Source organism: Peromyscus maniculatus, chromosome 1, assembly GCF_049852395.1.
Source record: "Peromyscus maniculatus bairdii isolate BWxNUB_F1_BW_parent chromosome 1, HU_Pman_BW_mat_3.1, whole genome shotgun sequence".
Classification (NCBI taxonomy): Eukaryota; Metazoa; Chordata; class Mammalia; order Rodentia; family Cricetidae; genus Peromyscus; species Peromyscus maniculatus.
This window is the reverse complement of record NC_134852.1, coordinates 3,069,175-3,087,910: the sequence shown is the minus strand read 5'-3', so window position 1 is coordinate 3,087,910 and position 18,736 is coordinate 3,069,175. Positions and strand designations below refer to the sequence as shown.

At 38.3% G+C, this 18,736-nt stretch overlaps 1 pseudogene; it reads left to right on the top strand.

Moving 5' to 3' along the window:
• Nucleotides 1–6,379: 6,379 nt before the first annotated feature.
• Nucleotides 6,380–18,137, top strand: LOC121826467 (N-alpha-acetyltransferase 15, NatA auxiliary subunit pseudogene; annotated as a pseudogene).
• The last annotated feature ends 599 nt before the right edge of the window (nt 18,138–18,736 follow it).

Sequence of the window (18,736 nt, the reverse complement as noted above, 5' to 3'; positions counted from 1 at the left end):
TATGAAAATATGATGTACCTGTTTACCAGGAAAATTGTTATGGAGGAAGTGAAAATTGAGTGACACATTTGGTAGAAGATATAGACTCCTGTTGATTTCTTCCACAGCAAAAGCAATAGGCAGAATAAACTGGTAGTTTGGAGTTGGCATTCTGAAAAAAAAGGGCACAGGGTTCAGTATGAATAAGGCTCTCTAGATGAATTCTTTGTAGTTAATACAAGCACTATCATGCATTTCATGTCTTTCCAGATATAGCTTGACAAATTCCCCAGGTTTTTAAGGTTGGAAAAACACGAGATGCTTGGGAGCTTGAAAAAAAAAAAAAACTAAAGTGTTAATGAGAGTGGTTGTCACAAAACTAAGAATAGAATAAAAATGCATAAAAATGCAAAAGCGTTTGGGGATTTATATCAGTGGTAGAACTCTAAGCAAGTGCAAGGCCCTGGGTTCAGTCCTCAGCTCTGCAAAAAAAAAATGAAAATCAAAATAAACTTCAAAAAACAATTGGACATCTGTTTCCATAAATTGCTTGATGAAGGCTCTCTTAAAACAATTGGACTAGACATCAATTTATGAGTACAACAGAATAATATCAATAATTTATTGACTTTTTTGGCATTCATGTTTGGTTCTATCCTAGGTCTCTGGGATATCCCACTTCTGAGTCCTGGCTCATATGGGGGAACTCCCTCTCAGAACATGGGTCTCCAGCTGTGCCAGTCATCAGGTGGTAACTCTGACAATTTCTGCACCATCTTTACCCCAACATATCTTGTAGGCAGGACAAATTGTAACAGCCAAACATTAGCAGAGCATGGGGAATCCTGCAGAAGGTCGAAAGGAAGGATTGTAGGCCTCAGTGATGTCAAGGATACCAGAAGAAAACCCACAGAATAAATTAACCTGGGCTCAGAAGGCTTACAGAGACTGAACAGACAACCAGGGAGCCTACATGGGACTGACCTAGACTCTCTGCCTATAGGTTACAATTATGTAACTTGGTCTTCATGTAGGACTCCTAGCACTGAGAGTGTGAGCAGATATCTCTGACTTTGTGGCCTTCAATGATGACCCTTTCCTCCTGCTGGATCCAACCTTGGTGGAGGAGGGTTACCAGGTCTCACTGCAGCTTGATAAACCATGGCTTGGGATATTCATGGGATGCCTGCCTGTACCTAAACATAAACAGTAGAAGGAGAGTGGATGACGAGGCCTGGGAAAACAAAGGAGGGGGAATTGGGAAGAGGGCATGGAAGGGAAGTTTTGGGTGGAAAGTAAAATCAAAAAAATAAATAAATAAAAATATAATAATAAATATGAAAAAGAAAAAGACAAAAAAAGCACAAGGGAGACAAAATAAGACAAAAAGTCTACAAAAATACCATTCTGTCCATTTTGTGTTATCAAACTACTCTTGTGCACAGGACTGGTCCTAAAGTGTATCTAATAATATTCTCAGTGACACTCCACTGGAGAAAAGAGATTTTTACCTTTCAAAGCAGGTAGGAGAATAAAGATGGAAGAAAGAAAAAACACAATAATAAAGAGCACATAGAATGATGAGCATCTGCCCTGGTGTGTAAAGTTATTATACATATGTTTCACACTTCCCTAGCCCTTGAGTAGCATTTTCTCAAAGGACCATGAATAGGGGCTGGGGATTGGCACCTTGATTCCTACAGCACAGCTCATTATGGTCCAAACCATCCCTGGTCATATAGACCAAGACTGTACAAGACAGAAAGTTGATCGAGTCATGGAGAAGAAGCCAGTAGGCAATGTTCCTCCATAGTTCCTGCTTAAATTTCTGACCTGTCTTTCTTCAGTGATGGACTGTAATCAGGACAGGAAGCAAAATAAAACATCTCCTCTACTACTTTCTTTTGATCAGTGATTTATAACAGCAACAAAGCAAACTAAAGTATATTCCAACACTGTAATAATATTTATGACAAGGAGCCAACAATGTAATAAACAGAAAGAAACATAGCTATTTCTGCTAAAAGAAGGAACAAATAAGGGCATCCATATCATCCATTCTGAGAATGAGGATGGTACAAAATCTTAAAAGATGTCGTAGTTAGGGTTCTTTGGCAAGAAGCCAAAGTTTCTTTCCTTGAAGAAAAGACACTTCTCTTATGGAATATTATTTGGGGGATGTGTTACATTTATTTATGCTAGAGAACATTTGTTTTAATGATGCAAAGTTGTGTTGCGTAATTTTATGTTGCATTTGTTTAACTCTTGAAGCTGTGTTACTATGCCTGTCTAAAACACCTGGTTGGTCTAATAAAGTGCTGAATGACCAGTAGCTAGGAAGGAGAAAGGTAGACAAGGCTGGCAGGCAGAGAGGATAAAAAGGAGAAGAAATCTGGGATCAGAGGTCAAGAGCACTGGATGCTCTTACAGAGGACCTGGATTCAATTTCCAGCATTCACATGGGAGCTCTGAACTCTCTGCACCTCCTGTTCCAGGGGATCTGACACCCTTACACATACATATATGTAGGCAAAGTACCAATGTACATAAAATAATAAAAATTAAATAATTTTAAAAAAGAAAACCTTATTCACAATTGCCTCAGAAATATTGTGGAATAAACTTAATAAAAAGTGAAGGACATCGATGATGAAAAGTTTAAAATAATGTGGAAATTAAGTATGTCATTAGAAGATGGGGAAATCTTTCATATCTATAAATTGAAATACTCAATACTGTGAAAATAACTATATTAAACAATTAATCTAGAGACTTAGAGTTGACTCCTACAGACATTTATTGCCATTCTTTGTATAAAGAGAAAAAGAGAGGTGAAATTCATATGATAAACAAAATACCATTGATGGGTATAGCAGTTCTGACCTAAAAGAATAATGTTGGTGACATCATCATACCTGACTTCAGTGAAAAACAGCAAACCCTCCACAATACTGGCACAAACAGGGTTTTATATCAATGGCTTAGAATTACTCAACTAACAAACAAAATTCTGCACACATACAACTTTAAGAAATGATGATTACTTGAGATTACAGAATGACCTAGGTGATGTGATTGAGCAACAACTGCCAGCAATTCTCAGAAAAAAAATGTGTGTAGTGTCCACATTGGTAAAATATGCAGTCATACTTAGTAAGATTACTGAAAGAGATACAGAGGTAAATATAATGTAACTATCAGAGAATAAAATATGTAGACTTAAATACATCAGACACCTACATATTTTACAGTAGCAGAGATGACCCAGTGTGTAGCCTCTCCACCCCAGTTCTCAAACGTTGATAGCTACCACAGGTAGCTCCTGCCACTATAGCAAGTGAGAAGGGGAGTAAGCAGTCACCACTGTAAGTGATGTCCTAGTGTTTTCATAAAGAAAACACAACATTTGAAATGCAGACATTCCTTTTTTACTTTGAAGATATGGATAGACCTGGTCTTTGTAATCCCTAAAAGCCTGTGACTGTGCATGTGTTCAAGTGAGGGAAGGACAAAGGACACACCCAAGGACCTCACAGTAGATAGACCTCATACATCTTTTTCCTCACAGCTTCAGAGGTGTGGAGTGATCACATGCAGAGTACCTGAAAGCTGAACTAAATGGCTACATGGATACTCTCCCCAGTAAGGAGTGGCACAAATATTAGAGACACTACATCTGCACTAGGAGTCACACACTGATACATGTGACATTAGCAGACTCTGGAAGAGATTTGAATGCACCTTGTGACTACTGAACTCATTGTAGTAGTCTGGAGTTTCTTGTCCTAGGACTCCACTGGATACCTCACAATGGAACCTGTGAAAAGGAAGGCTGACTATGATAGACCAAAGTAAAGAATGCTGCTTTAACTTTGCTTTCAGCCTTGTAAATAGAAGCTAATTGGAAGAAAAATTAATGCCTCACTGTTTGATAGTGGGAAATTAGTGGTTATTAAAAATCAAAATATATTTTGTATCCATTTTTGGTGATAAGATTGGGAGAAAAGGATAGAAGTTCATAGGATTGCTCTGCCCATTCACACCCCTATCATACATTATATATCATGGCATTTACATGAAAAATGAAAAACACTTACGGCGTATCCAGAACAAAACCAAAATTCTCTTTTTTCGTGGGTCTTTGAAGTGCCTCAAGGAAAAATAAAAAACTTTTCACCCCATCTTCATGCTTGTCTTCATTCTCTTTCATTCTCCAAAAACACTTGGGATGAGTGAAACTGGACATGAAGAGGGGGATGTTCATGAACCAGAAGAAGAAATTCAAACGGAGCATCAGGTTCTGCCTCCAAATCACTAAGTTGATAGTGTGGATTGTGGATGCAGAGCAGTTTATCAAATGGATACCCATGTATACACATCTGCTTTTATGTATGCTGCCCACTGGAAAGGCCATTTATGTGGATGAGATGCTATGTTTTCCAGATCACTCCACTACCCTTGAGAAATGACAAGCAGTCTCTGTCCTAGGGCTCTGCAGATGAGGTCTACCACAGAGGTAAATCATTTTTTGCAAAATATATCTGAAGACATCTCAGCCTGAGGTCCTATGACATCAACTCAAATCCCTGGATATTGAGGTCCATGGGAGAAAGCAATGTTGGGCAGAATGGTCCCAGGAGAGTGCCAATGAGTTTTTGTTTGAACACCATTAGAAATGATCTCAGCAGACTGTGAAGGTAAAGATTTGAAATGACCCATGACAATCAGAGTTCATGTGGATGCACTGTGTATTCTATTCCCAAGTGCAAATGAGAGAGCCTCAGTCTCATGTGTATGGCATCCACCATTCATAGAGTGAGAGCAGTATGTCCCATGCTACAACAGTCATAGAGACCAAATACCCAACCATTATCCCTGTTCTCCATTGTGTGTTGCTCCAATAATTTGGTCAAATCCAGAAATTCCTACTCTTATACTGTGTCCAGAAATGCCCATGTCATCATTCTCCATGAGAAATAAAGTTGAGTATTTGAGTTATGAAACATGAACTACTTCTCAGAAGTCAGTTCCTACTGATGACATATTTCTTCAACTTTATCCTTCATTATCTATTCATTTCTGCTTATATTAGAACCTAGCAGTGACTCCAAAGAAGCACTGTGTTCAGTAGCTTAGAAACCATTAGTAAGTGGGATAAAGCCTGTGTTCAATGTGTAAGCTGTTCTTATCCCATTGTCATACTCATATATTTTGGCTGCATCCTAGAATATGTGTTGCCAGTGGGAGAGCTTGTTGATGATTGTGGGCTGAGGAAACACCTTTAGATGATGTGTACTGCAGAGCAAGCAGCACAAATATGGGGCAATTACTTGGTGTGGAGGATGCTAGATGTTACTTAGTACTGGAGATGAGGTATACAGAACTGGCGTTCTCTGGATCTTGTGGAATATTTAAAAATCAACATTTAACACATGCATGGCCTACTAGTTCTGTGATGAGCTGCCTAAAATTGTGTAAGATGTGGATATAGACAGATGTGATGGGAGTAGATGTTCATATGAAAATGAGAAAATTCATGTTTCAAAACTGAATCTGTATTGATCACAGCAATCAGCTTTAATGCTTTCTTTCTATTGATTATTGTTCGTTTTTAAATTAGTGCACAACATAATGGGATTTAGTGTGACATTTTCATGTGATGTGTATATAGAGAGATGTGACGAAAGTAGATGTTCATAGTATCTTTGGCATGCATTCCCCATATGCAAGGCAAATGTAAAATTCCTGGTCAACTCACAATAGGATTATACCACAGGACTGGCAGGAGCTGGCACATGCTGTTCTAGAAACCGGACAACAGCTCCAGTGGTAAATGTGGTTCAAAGAGGAATCTAAAAACATAGCAAAACCATGTATAAATAAAGGTATACAAGTCTTCCAGAATCAGTTTTTTGGAGAAGGCCAATATGCTGCAGTAGTACAAAAACAATGTTTATATGATATCCAAACCTTAATTCTATGTTGAATGGCAGCCTTGAATGCATGAGATGAGGAACCAGGAAAAATAGCTGAGTCATGTACAAAGCTTATACAGGGCCCAAAGGAATCTTTCACAGATTTCTTACAAAGACTGACTTCAGCAGTAAGGAGAATGGTCCCGATGCAGAAGCTTATCAGATAATAATTGAATCTTTGTCTTTTGAGAAGGCAAATGCAGCATGCAAGAGAATAATCAGGCCATTAAAGGCAAGATATGCACCCTTGGAAGAATGGATTAGAGACACAGTTAATGTTGAGGCTCATGACCATGATATGTGGCTAGGAGAAGCCATTTCAAGAGGTTTGAGGAATGTCAGATCTTTTGGATGTGAAAATGAAGGACATTTGAAAAGAGACTGTAAACAAGGCATTCCTAGAAACAATGTTTCTTCAAGGAACAATGGTAACAGAATGCGTCTGCCTTCTGGAGTATGCAGAAGGTGTGGTAAGGGAAAACACTGGACCAAGGAATGTAGATCAACAAGGGACAAGCAAGGTAATACTTTGCCTCAGTCTTTGGTAAACTCTGAGAGGAGCCTTAGGCAGACACCCTTAGCAAATCCAGTTCAGAACTTTCCTGAAGTGATAGAGGAACCCCCTACTCAGAGCAATTAAATAACCAAATGCCTATTGGAATAAACCTGGCTACTCAGAGTAATGGAACAACTGAGACAGAGAGAACAGAAAATTCAGGAGAAAACATAAAGAAAATTGTTTGTGAAACTTGTATAAATGAACAAAGACCAAAATTAACAATAAAAATGAATGGTGTTTTGTAGTCTGGCCTGGTAGACATAGGTGCTGACATGACCATAATTGCACCAGAAATTTGGCATCCAACTTGGCCTCTTCAGGAGGTAAGCATTCAACTGTTAGGAATTGCAACATTATCTCAAGTGAAACAGAGTGCAAGATGGTTCCAATGTATAGGTGCAGAAGGACAGAGAGGAAAATGAAAACCATAGGTGGCTACCATAGCAATGAACCTGTGGGCTTGAGACCTCTTGCAACAATGGAATACTCAGATTAACATCCTACAACCTCAGAAACAAATCATAAACAAGCACATGTTTCTGACAGAAATATTAGAAGATATTATTCTAATGAGTGGTCACCAGCCATCCAGATTGTACAAGAACAGGGCACAACAACTGATGATCTCCTGAAGACACCAACAGCTCTACCTTTAAAATGATTGACAGACAAGCCTGTATGGGTTCAGCAATGGCCTTTAACAACAGAGAAACTCCATGCTCTAGAAGAGCTGGTAGAAGAACAGTTAAATGCTCTGCATATTGAAGGATCAACCAGCCCTTTGGAATTGGCCTGTATTTGGTATTTTCTAATTGGATTTTACTTTCTAGTCAAAATTAAGAAGATAGTAAATGAATAGATGATAGGTAGTGAATAATGTCTAATAGGTACAATATATGTCTACCATCAGATTAAAGCAGATTAATCTGCATAAGCACATGTTGATGTACACTAATAGAATCTTTATGCACGGTAATTAATTTCCCTGCAAAGTAGTAATGACAGTTTCCCACTGTGTTAGAGTGCTTTTCCTTAACACTAACTTAAAAATATGGCTGACTTAGTATATTCAAGTTGCATTGTCTCAATTATCTGTGCATTGTATATTAATAACTTGAAACAATTTAGGTATTAGAAGAATATGAAAACTCAGATTTTAAGATTTTTATTCTATTTTACTGGGGATATATCTCAATTTATACTTTTTAGTAATTGAAAGATATAAATATCTGCTCACTGGCTGTTTGAAACAATTTTTACAAGGTATTATTTTAATATTTATATTATGTCACACTGAAGGTGTAAAATAACAAAAACTTTTAGTTGTACAATGTATATTTATCAGTTTGCAAAACTATTTTTCAGAAATCGCAAAGCTTTCACACTTCACTCTGAAGCTATTTTCTTTAAGTTTTGCATTGTCATAGTTATAAGTAATATTTATATATGTTCATTTATCATCATGACATCGGTATCTCGGGGATAGAGGATGATAATTCATCACATATAAATATGTGCAGTGATTAAGCTATGGAAATTAACATGTCTTTATTTTCAATTTTAATCATATTAATTATCCATTTTGTAACAAGCCATGTTTTATTAGAACCAAGCATCTTACTGGGTATCATGGTGGTGCATGCCAATAATCTGAGCATTTGTGAGGCACAGGCAGGTGAACCTATGTTTTCAAGGCAAACATGGTCTACATAGAAATTCTGGAACATGCAAATACATATATTGAGTACTCTTTGAGAAATATCTTTTTACATGCTTTTACTTTTTTAGAACTATTAAAACAACATAGTTTGTAAATACGTTTTAGTGAAAAAATTCATATGTAATAATATTTGGGAAAGATATATACCCCTCTTGAGTTGTCCACAGTGTTTTTGAACCTTGATTCCAAGGAGAACAAAATGCCAAGCTCTAAGCCTGTGTTCTCACAATGAGATGGAGAACCATCATCCCATTTAGTTTTGCAATGTTTTGTACTTAGTGCATATAAATATAAGGGAGTTCCTCTTGACATCATCCGGCTCTGTACATGTAAAAAAAAAAACTTTTAAACTGATATATTTTGTATTTAAATTGTCTGCTCACAATTTTGAGCTTCATATTCTATTGGTTGTTAGAAAATAAAAGGTTTCTGAGACAGAATGCTCATATTTTGAGGATATTTTGAAAGTATTGTTTCATGTTGATGGGTTATTTAAGGCTTCTGTGTGCATAGTGGACAAAGAATAATTTCTGTAAATATGTCTTCTATCTAGAGGTTTACAAGTGCATGGGGTGTGTAAAATATAGATGTAAAACTGACTTAGGATGTCATTTATCTTCAGAATTTCTCTATTTACTTTTTTTTAATGTTACCTGTCTGTTGCTGAAAGTGGGGTATTAAAATGACCCACCATCTCTGTGCTGGGATTGGTCTGTGCTTTAGATCTAAGACTATTTCATTAGTAAAGCTGGGGACTCCTGTATTTGATGTGTACAAGATTAGCATTGAAATACCCTGTTGTTGTATTTTTCATTTAATGAGTAAAAAGAATACTTCACTGTCTCTTCTAAATAGGTTTTGTTGCAATCTGGCCATCGCTTCTCACACATTTAGTAACCACTTATAAGTGAGTACATACCACGTTTGACTTTTGAGTCTGAGTTACCTCACTGCCTTTATGTAATACATTTTTTTTCCTTTTCAGCTTATATTAGTTGTATTAGAACATTGTTCTGTATGTTCAGTGTTTTGATTATTAAGTGGCTTTGGGAAATTTTTTCCTGGTCCAATCTCTCTGGTGCTCTGGTAGCTTCTTGTACCTGTATAGACATGTCCTTTTTTGGGTTAGGAAATTATTCTACTATGAATTTATTGAATTTATTTTCTGACCATTTAATCTGGTATTCTCCTTCTATTCTTAGTATTCTTAGCTTGGTATTTTCATAGATTCCCATATTTCCTGGAAGTTTTGTATTAAGGAATTTCTAGAATTAACATTTCCTTTGACCAATGTATCTGTATCTTCTATTGTATCTTTAACACTTGAAATTCTCTCTTACATCTCTTGAATTCTGTTGGTGATGCTTGCATTTGTACTTCCTGTCCACTTACCCAGATTTTCGATTTCCATAATTCCCTCCAAAAGTTTTTTCTTTATTGTTTCTCTTTCCATTTTCAGGTCTTAAAAAGTTTCCTTCGTTCCCTTCTACACCAGAGGTGAGTATCAGGGCCCAATCTGGACCCCATCCCTGGGTACCAGCCACTCTGGGAAGACCTGCCCAACTTGGCCCCAGGTTCTGGCCACCGGGCAGGTCCGCTTCTAGCCCCACCAGGAGGGATCCCCTTTTCCAAGCCCCCCGGCATCCCCTGCAATCTCCAAGCCCTGCACACACACTCATCTGCCCAAGACCCCAGCCACTTCCTGAGACTTAGAGACTGGCCCCCAGCTCCCATCCTGCCCCCGACTTCCCTTCTGGACCAGAGGTGAGTATCTGGGCCCAACCCGAACCCCATCCCTGGGCACCAACCACTCCAGGAAGACCTGCCCAACTTGGCCCCAGGTTCTGGCCACCAGGCAGGTCGCCTTCTAGCCCCACCAGGAGGGACTCCCTTTTCCAAGCCCCCCGGCAGCCCCTGCTATCTCCATGCCCTGCCTCCATTACCATCTGCCCAAGACCCCAGCCAATTCCTGAGACTTAGAGACCAGACCCCAACTCAGCTCCCTTCCTGCCCCTGACTTCCCTTCTGGACAAGAGACTTCCAGTCCAGATAAGAGCTTCCATCATGCCCCAAGTTCCCATTTGTACAAGAGAACTCCCATCTGGAAAAGAAAGAGAGACTTCCTGAATCTGTCAGCTCTTTCTGAACCAAGGACACTGATAAGACCAAGAAGGAACCACAAGGAGATGGGCAGACATAAAGGCAGAAGTACATACAACAAAATGAAGAGCAATAGAGCATCACCAGAACCTAGCCCACCTCCAACATCTAGACCTGAACATCAAAAATTGGAAGAAGCAGAAGAAAATAGCCTTATGAGTAACATCATGAAGTTTACAAGTGAAGGAACATCAGCAGTGGAGAACCTGAATGAAATGCAGTGCATGTGGTTCCAGACAGAGTGTGCCCAGGCATACAGAGCCATGAACAGATTCGGTGAAGCACTTAAAAAGTGTCACTAAATTGAGAGATATTTTATAGAAATCACCGAAGACCAGTTTGATTTCATACATACTGTATGAGGGAGATTACAAGAGGCTTGTGTAGAGGAAAAGAAAAAAAATGCGAAGAAGGCTGTAAACAACTAGAGGAAAGGGCAAACAAATTAGAAGAAAACAATAAAGTCCTAGAAGAAAACAATAAAGTCCTGGAAGAAAGCAATAAAGTACTAAAAGAAAATCATGAAAAAGCAATGAAACAAATGAAGGAAACAGTCCAAGACCTGAAAAGAGAAATTGAAAAAATAAAGAAGACACAAACAGAGGGAATGCTGGAAATAGAAAACCTGAGTAAAAGATCGGGAACTTCAGATGCAAGTATAACCAACAGAATGCAAGAGATGGAAGAGAGGATCTCTGGCACTGAAGATACAGTAGAAGTAATAGTTTCATCAGTCGAAGGAAACACTAAAGCCAACAAAGTCATGAACCAAAATGTCCAAGAAATTTGGGACACCATGAAAAGACCAAACCTACAAATTATAGGGATAGAAGAAGGTGAAGAATACCAACTCAAAGGCACAGAAAATATATTCAACAAAATTTTAGAAGAAAACTTTCCCAACTTAAAGAAGGAAATGCCTATGAAGATACAAGAAGCCTATAGAACACCAAACAGAATAGACCCCCAAAAAAGTCCCCTCAACACATAATAATTAAACAATTAAATGTACAGAATAAAGAAAGGATATTAAGAGCAGCAAAGGAAAAAGTCCAAGTGATCTATAAAGATAAACCCATCAGAATAACACCCGATTTCTCAATGGAGACTTTGAAAGCCAGAAGGACCTAGACAGATATAATGCAGACACTAAGAGACTATGGATGTCAGCCCAGAATAACATACCCAGCAAAATTTTCAATCTCCATAGACTGAAGGAACAAGACATTCCAAGACAAAGCCAGATTTAAACAATACCTATCCACAAACCCAGCCCTACAGAAAGCAATAGTAGGAAAATTCGAAACAAAGGAAGTCAGAAAGACACTCAAAAACACAGGCAATAGATAAAGACACAACAGTAATCCCCAAAGAAGAGCACATACACACTACCACCAAAAATAACAGGGATGAACAATTACTGGTGGTTAATATCCCTGAATATCAACGGAATTAATTCATCTATAAAAAGACATAGGCTTACAGAATGGATACAAAAGCAGGACCCATCTTTCTGCTGCATACAAGAAACACATCTCAAATTCAAAGACAGACACTACCTAAGAATAAAAGGCTAGAAAAAGACTTTCAAATCAAATGGTCTTAAGAAACAAGCGGGTATAGCCATCCTGATATCCAACAAAATAGACTTCAAACTAATATCAATCAAAAGAGATCAGGAAGGGCATTACATCCTCATCACAGGAAAGATCCACCAGGATGAAGTTTCAATTCTGAACATTTATGCCCCAAACACAAAGGGCACCCAAATATGTAAAAGAAACATTACTAAAGCTTAAACCACATATAAATCCCCACACATTAACAGTGGGAGATCTCAACACCCCACTTTCACCACAGGACAGATCTCCCAAATTGAGACTTAACAGAGAAATAAAGGACTTAACTGATGTCATGACCCAATTGGACCTAACAGATATCTACAGAACATTCCATCCTAACAAGAAAGAATATACATTCTTCTCAGCACCCCATGGAACTTTCTCTAAAATCGACCACATATTTGGCCACAAAGCAAATCTCAACAGATACAAAACAATTGGAATGAGCTCCTGTGTTCTATCAGACCACCATGGTTTAAAGTTAGATTTCAACAACAACAAAAACTACAGAAAACCTACAATCTCATGGAAACTGAATAATGCTCAACTGAATCACCAATGGGTTAAGGAAGAAATAAAGAAAGAAATTAAAGACTTCCTAGAGATCAATGAAAATGAAGACACCACATACCCAAACTTATGGGACACTATGAAAGCAGTGCTAATAGGGAAATTCATTGTAATAAATGCCTACATAAAGAAGTTCGAGAAATCCCATACTAGTGACTTAACAGCACACCTGAAAGCTCTAGAACAAGAAGAAACAAAGTCTCCCAGGAAGAATAGACGCCAGGAAATTATCAAAGTGAGAGGTGAAATTAATAAATTAGAAACTAAGACAATAATACAAAAAATTAATGAAGCAAAGTGTTTGTTCTTTGAGAAAATCAAGAAGATAGACAAGCCCTTATCCAAACTAACCAAAAGACACAGAGAGAGAATCCAAATCAACAAAATCAGAAATGAAAATGGGGATATAACAACAGACATTGAGGAAATCCAGAGAATTATAAGGTCATATTTCAAAAACCTCTACTCTACAAAAGTGGAAAACCTAAAAGAAATGGACATTTTTCTGGATAGTTACCACATACCAAAGTTAAATCAAGACAAGATAAACTATTTAAATAGTCCAATAACCCCTAAGGAAATAGAAAGAGTCATTAAATTCTCCCAACCAAAAAAAGGCCAGGACCAGATGGTTTCAGGACAAAATTCTAAGAGATCTTCAAAGAAGAGTTAATACCAATACTCTCTAAATTGTTCCACATAATAGAAACAGAAGGAACATTACCAAACTCCTTCTATGAGGCTACAATTACCCTGATTCCTAAACCAAACAAGGATGCAACAAAGAAAGAGAACTACCGACCCATCTCTCTCATGAACATTGATGCAAAAATACTCAATAAAATACTGGCAAACAGACTCCAAGAACACATCAGAACAATTATCCACCATGATCAAGTAGGCTTCATCCCAGGGATGCAAGGGTGGTTCAACATATGAAAGTCCATCAATGTAATACACCATATAAACAAACTCAAAGAAAAAAAAATAATCATCTCAGTAGATACAGAAAAGGCATTTGACAAAATCCAACACCCCTTCATGATAAAAGTCTTGGAGTGATCAGGAATACAGGGAACACAACTAATCATAATAAAGGCAATTTACAGCAAGCCAACAGCCAACATCAAAGTAAATGGAGAGAAACTCAAAGCAATTCCACTAAAATCAGGAACCAGGCAAGGCTGTCCACTCTCCCCATACTTATTCAATATAGTATTTGAAGTTCTAGCCAGAGCAATAAGACAACATAAGGAGATTAAGGGGATACAAATTGGAAAGGAAGAAGTCAAGCTTTCCCTATTTGCAGATGACATGACAGTATACTTGAGTGACCCCAAAGATTCCACTCAGGAACTGATAAAACTTATAAACACCTTCAGCAACATAGCAGGATACAAGATCAACTCAACAAATCAGTAACCCTCCTATATACAATGGACAAAGAAGCTGAGAAGGCAATTAGAGATACATCCCCTTTTACAATAGCCACAAATGACATAAAATACCTTGAGGTAACACTAACCAAGCAAGTGAAGGACCTATATGACAAGAACGTTAAGTCCCTGGAAAAAGAAATTGAAGGAGATGTCCGAAAATGGAAAGATCTTCCATGTTCATGGATAGGCAAGGTTAACATAGTAAAAATGGCAATCTTACCAAAAGCAATCTACAGATTCAATGGAATCCCCATCAAAATACCAACACAATTCTTCACAGACCTGGAAAGAATAATACTAAACTTCATATGGAAAAACAAAAAACCCAGGATAGCCAAAAGAATCCTGTACAATAAAACAACCTCTGAAGGCATCACAATCCCTGACTTCAAGCTCTACTATAGAGCTACAGTAATAAAAACAGCTTGGTATTGGCATAAAAACTGACACGTGGACCAATGGAATCAAATTGAAGACCCTGACATTAACCCACACACCTATGAACATATAATTTTTGACAAAGAAGCCAAAAGTGTACAATGGAAAAAAGAAAGCATCTTCAACAAATGGTGCTGGCATCACTGGATATCAACGTGTAGAAGGCTGCAAATAGATCCATATCTGTCACTGTGCACAAAGCTTAAGTCCAAGTGGATCAAGGACCTCAACATAAATCTAGCTGCTTTGAACCTGCTAGAAGAGAAAGTAGGAAGGAGTCTTGAACGCAATGGCATAGGAGATCACTTCCTAAATATAACACCAGTAGCACAGACACTGAGAGAAACAATCAATCAATGGTACCTCTTGAAACTGAGAAGCTTTTGTAGAGCAAAGGATAAGGTCAACAAGGCAAAGCGACAGCCTACAGAATGGGAAAAGATCTTCACCAACCCCACATCTGACAGAGGACTGATATCCAGAATATATAAGGAACTCAAGAAATTAGACATCAAAACGACCAAGAGTCCAATTGAGAAATGGGCTTTAGAACTAAACAGAGAATTCTCAACAGAGGAAACTCAAATGGCTGAAAGACATTTAAGGAATTGCTCAACATTCCTAATCATCAGGGAAATGCAAATCAAAACAACTCTGAGATACCACCTTATGCCTGTCAGAATGGCTAAGATCAAAAACACTGAAGACACTTTATTCTGGAGAGGATATGGAACTAGGGGAAACTTCCTCCACTGCTGGTGGGAATGGAAGCTTGTACAACCACTTTGGAAATCAATATGGCGCTTTCTTAGAAAATTGGGAATCAATCTCCCCCAAGATCCAGCTGTACCACTCTTGGGCATATACGCAAGAAATGCTCAATCATACCACAAGAGCACTTGCTCAGCTATGTTCATATCAGCATTGTTTGTAATAGCCAAAACCTGGAAACAACCTAGATGCCCTTCAACTGAAGAATGGATAAATATATTGTGGCACATATACACAATGGAATAGTACTCAGCAGAGAGAAACAATGACATCATGAGGTTTGCAGGCAAATGGATGGGTCTAGAAAAAATCATCCTGAGTGAGGTAACCCAGAATCAGAAAGACAAATATGGTATGTACTCACTCTTAGGAGGATGCTAGATGTGGAACAAGGATGACTGGACTGCTACTCACATCACCAGGCAGGCTACCTGGAAAACAGGACCCCAAGAAACACACGGAGAAATGGATGAGATCTACATGAACAGCCTGGACATGAGTGGGAGCAATGAATGGCGAGGGTTGAGGGAAAGAGAGCAGGAGATCCTAGCTGGATCAAGAAAAGAGAGGGTGAACAAGGAGTAGGAGACCATGGTAAATGAAGACCACATGAGAAAAGGAATAAACAAAGAGCTAAAGAGGCCCTCAGAAATCCACAAACATACCCCCACAAAAGACTGCTGGCAATGGTCAAGAGACACCCGGGACTGACCTACTCTGGTGATGGGATGGCCAAATACCCTAATGGTTGTGCCATAAACCTCATCCAAAGAATGAGGAATCTGGTTGCAGACATCCACGGCTAGGCCCCAGGTGGAGTGCTGGGAGTCTAATTAGTGAGAAAGAAGAGGGTTTATATGAGCGAGAATTGTTGAAACCAAGGTTGAATAAAGCACAGGGACAAATAACCAAATGAATGGAAACACATGAACTATGAACCAAAGCTGAGGGGCCCCCAACTGGATCAGGCCTTCTGAATAGGTGAGACAGTTGATTGGCTTGATCTACTTGGGAGGCATCTAGGCAGTGGTACCAGGTCCTCGGTTCATTGTATGAGTTGGCTGATTGAAACCTAGGACTTATGCAGGGACACTTGGCTCAATCTGGGAGGAGGGGACTGGACCTGCCTGAACTGTGTCTATCAGGTCGATCTCAGTCCTCGGGGGAGACCTTGTTCTGGAGTAGGTGGGAATGGGAGGGTGGACTGGGGGGACATAGAAGGGGCAGGAAGGGAGAGAACAATGGAATCTGTGGCTATTATGTAGAACTGAATAGTATTGTAAAATAAAATATAAAAAAGCTAAAATCTATAAGTATGCTGGGAATATTAAAGAAGCTGCCAGGTGGATGGATGAAGCCCAGGCCCTGGACACAGCAGACAGATTTATTAATTCCAAGTGTGCAAAACACATGTTAAAAGCCAATCTGATTAAAGAGGCTGAAGTTTACCCTTAGATCATATGTGGACTTATTAAAACTAGAAGATGTTCTTCGGCAGCATCCATTTTACTTCAAAGCAGAAAGAATTGCTATTGAGATCTATTTGAAGCTTCATTACAACCCTCTTACAGATGAGAATAAAGGACACAAAGCTGATACAGCAAATATGTCTGACAAAGAGTTAAAGAAACTACGTAATAAACAAAGAAGAGCTCAAAAGAAAGCCCAGCTAGAAGAAGAGAAAAAAATGCAGAAAAAGAAAAGCAGCAGAGAAATCAGAAAAAGAAAATAGATGATGATGATGATGGTATTGGAGGCCCCAAAGAAGAACTTATCCCAGAGGAATTGGCCAAGGTTGAAACTCCATTGGAAGAAGCTATTAAGTTTTTAACACCGTTGAAGAGTTTGGTGAAGAACAAGATAGAAACTCATCTTTTTGCTTTGAGATTTACTTTAGGAAAGAAAAGTTTCTTTTGATGCTACAATCAGTAAAGCCGGCATTTGCTATTGATTCTAGTCATCCCTGGCTTCATGAATGCATGATTCGACTCTTTAATTCTGGGTGTGAAAGTAAAGACTAACCTGAAACAGATAGAACAGTATTAGTATAAGAAATGAATTGTGTTTTTGGAGCAACAAAACAAAAGAATTTTAATGAAACTTTTCTGAAAAGGAATTGGGATTCAGTGCCACAGAGATTATCAGCTGCCAAAATGGTGTATTATTTAGAGTCCTCTAGTCAGAAATGAGCAGTAGAGCTGGCAACAACACTTGATGGGTCCCTCACCAACAGAAACCTTCAAACCTGCATGGAGGTGTTGGAAGCCTTGTGTGATGGTAGCCTAAGAGACTGTAAAGACGCTGCTGAAACTTATAGAGCAAATTGTCATAAGCTTTTCCCTTATGCTTTGGCTTTCATGCCCCCAGGATATGAAGAGGATATGAAGATAACAATTAATAGAGATAGCTCTGCAGAAACTGAAGTACTGGCCAATGAAATTTGAACATCATTAAACAAGCAAATGGAATGACTTTGGACCATATTAGTATATAATATTTTTGTCACACACCTGCTGCATTGCTCTAACTTACACAGAATGAGAGGAGTAAATGTTCTTGCCTTCAAATAGTCTTTTACGTTTTTTATCCTGCTGAAATCTATATATAAAATATCTAACATTATAGGATATAGTTCAGTTTCGAAAAAATTAAAAGCTGCTAAAATTGAAGGGTTTAAAAAATTCCATATCCTACTCCTATCTTCCCTGCCCATGTTTTTAAACTAATTTATATAAAATCTAGAGACTATTACAGCTAACATAGCAGGTGTGTGGCAGAAATATTACTTTAAATTTGTCTTGTGAGATTTTACTATATCTCAGACAGCATAAATGCTGTTTTAGCACTGGATTCTTTCACTGAGCACAAAGAGTTGTTGGGACTTTAGCATCTGACTGATTTTGTTGCGGGGTTGATTCATGACCATAGGAAGTATGCAATGTGAATCACTATGTACAGAGCCATCTACAACAGATGCTTGACATTGTAGAGCCTGGGACGCATAGCTACTAAGCAGATTATATGAAACCTAGAAGGTGTTCAGTACACGTGTTGTGTTTCCAAAATTTGCTGTACATGATCAGTTTGGTGTTCTTGTACCACAGTTTTTAACCGAAGGAACCAGTTGGAACAATCTCAATTTTTAACTAAAACTTGAAGAACTAAAATAACAATGCAAGCCTTTAGCATTGTTTTGGCCAAACTTGTTAAAACTGTAATGCAAGAACCAACTGCACTGTGATGTGGCACCAACTAATTAGCAAGCATGAAATTTTCACCCAAGAGTGAAAAAAAGAAAATCTACCATGGCTTGAAGTTAAAGACCAGAACTCCTGACTACCATTCTATGACTGATCAAGAGACTAATAGTTAAAAACCTCAGCAGGCCTTGTTCACGATATGCAGAAAAAAGTGCTGCAGTTTAGATACCTCTGGAATTTTGCCACAGTGTCACAGGTTTGTAATACTTGAAGCCCTTCATTTCTAAGAATATATTTCTTGCT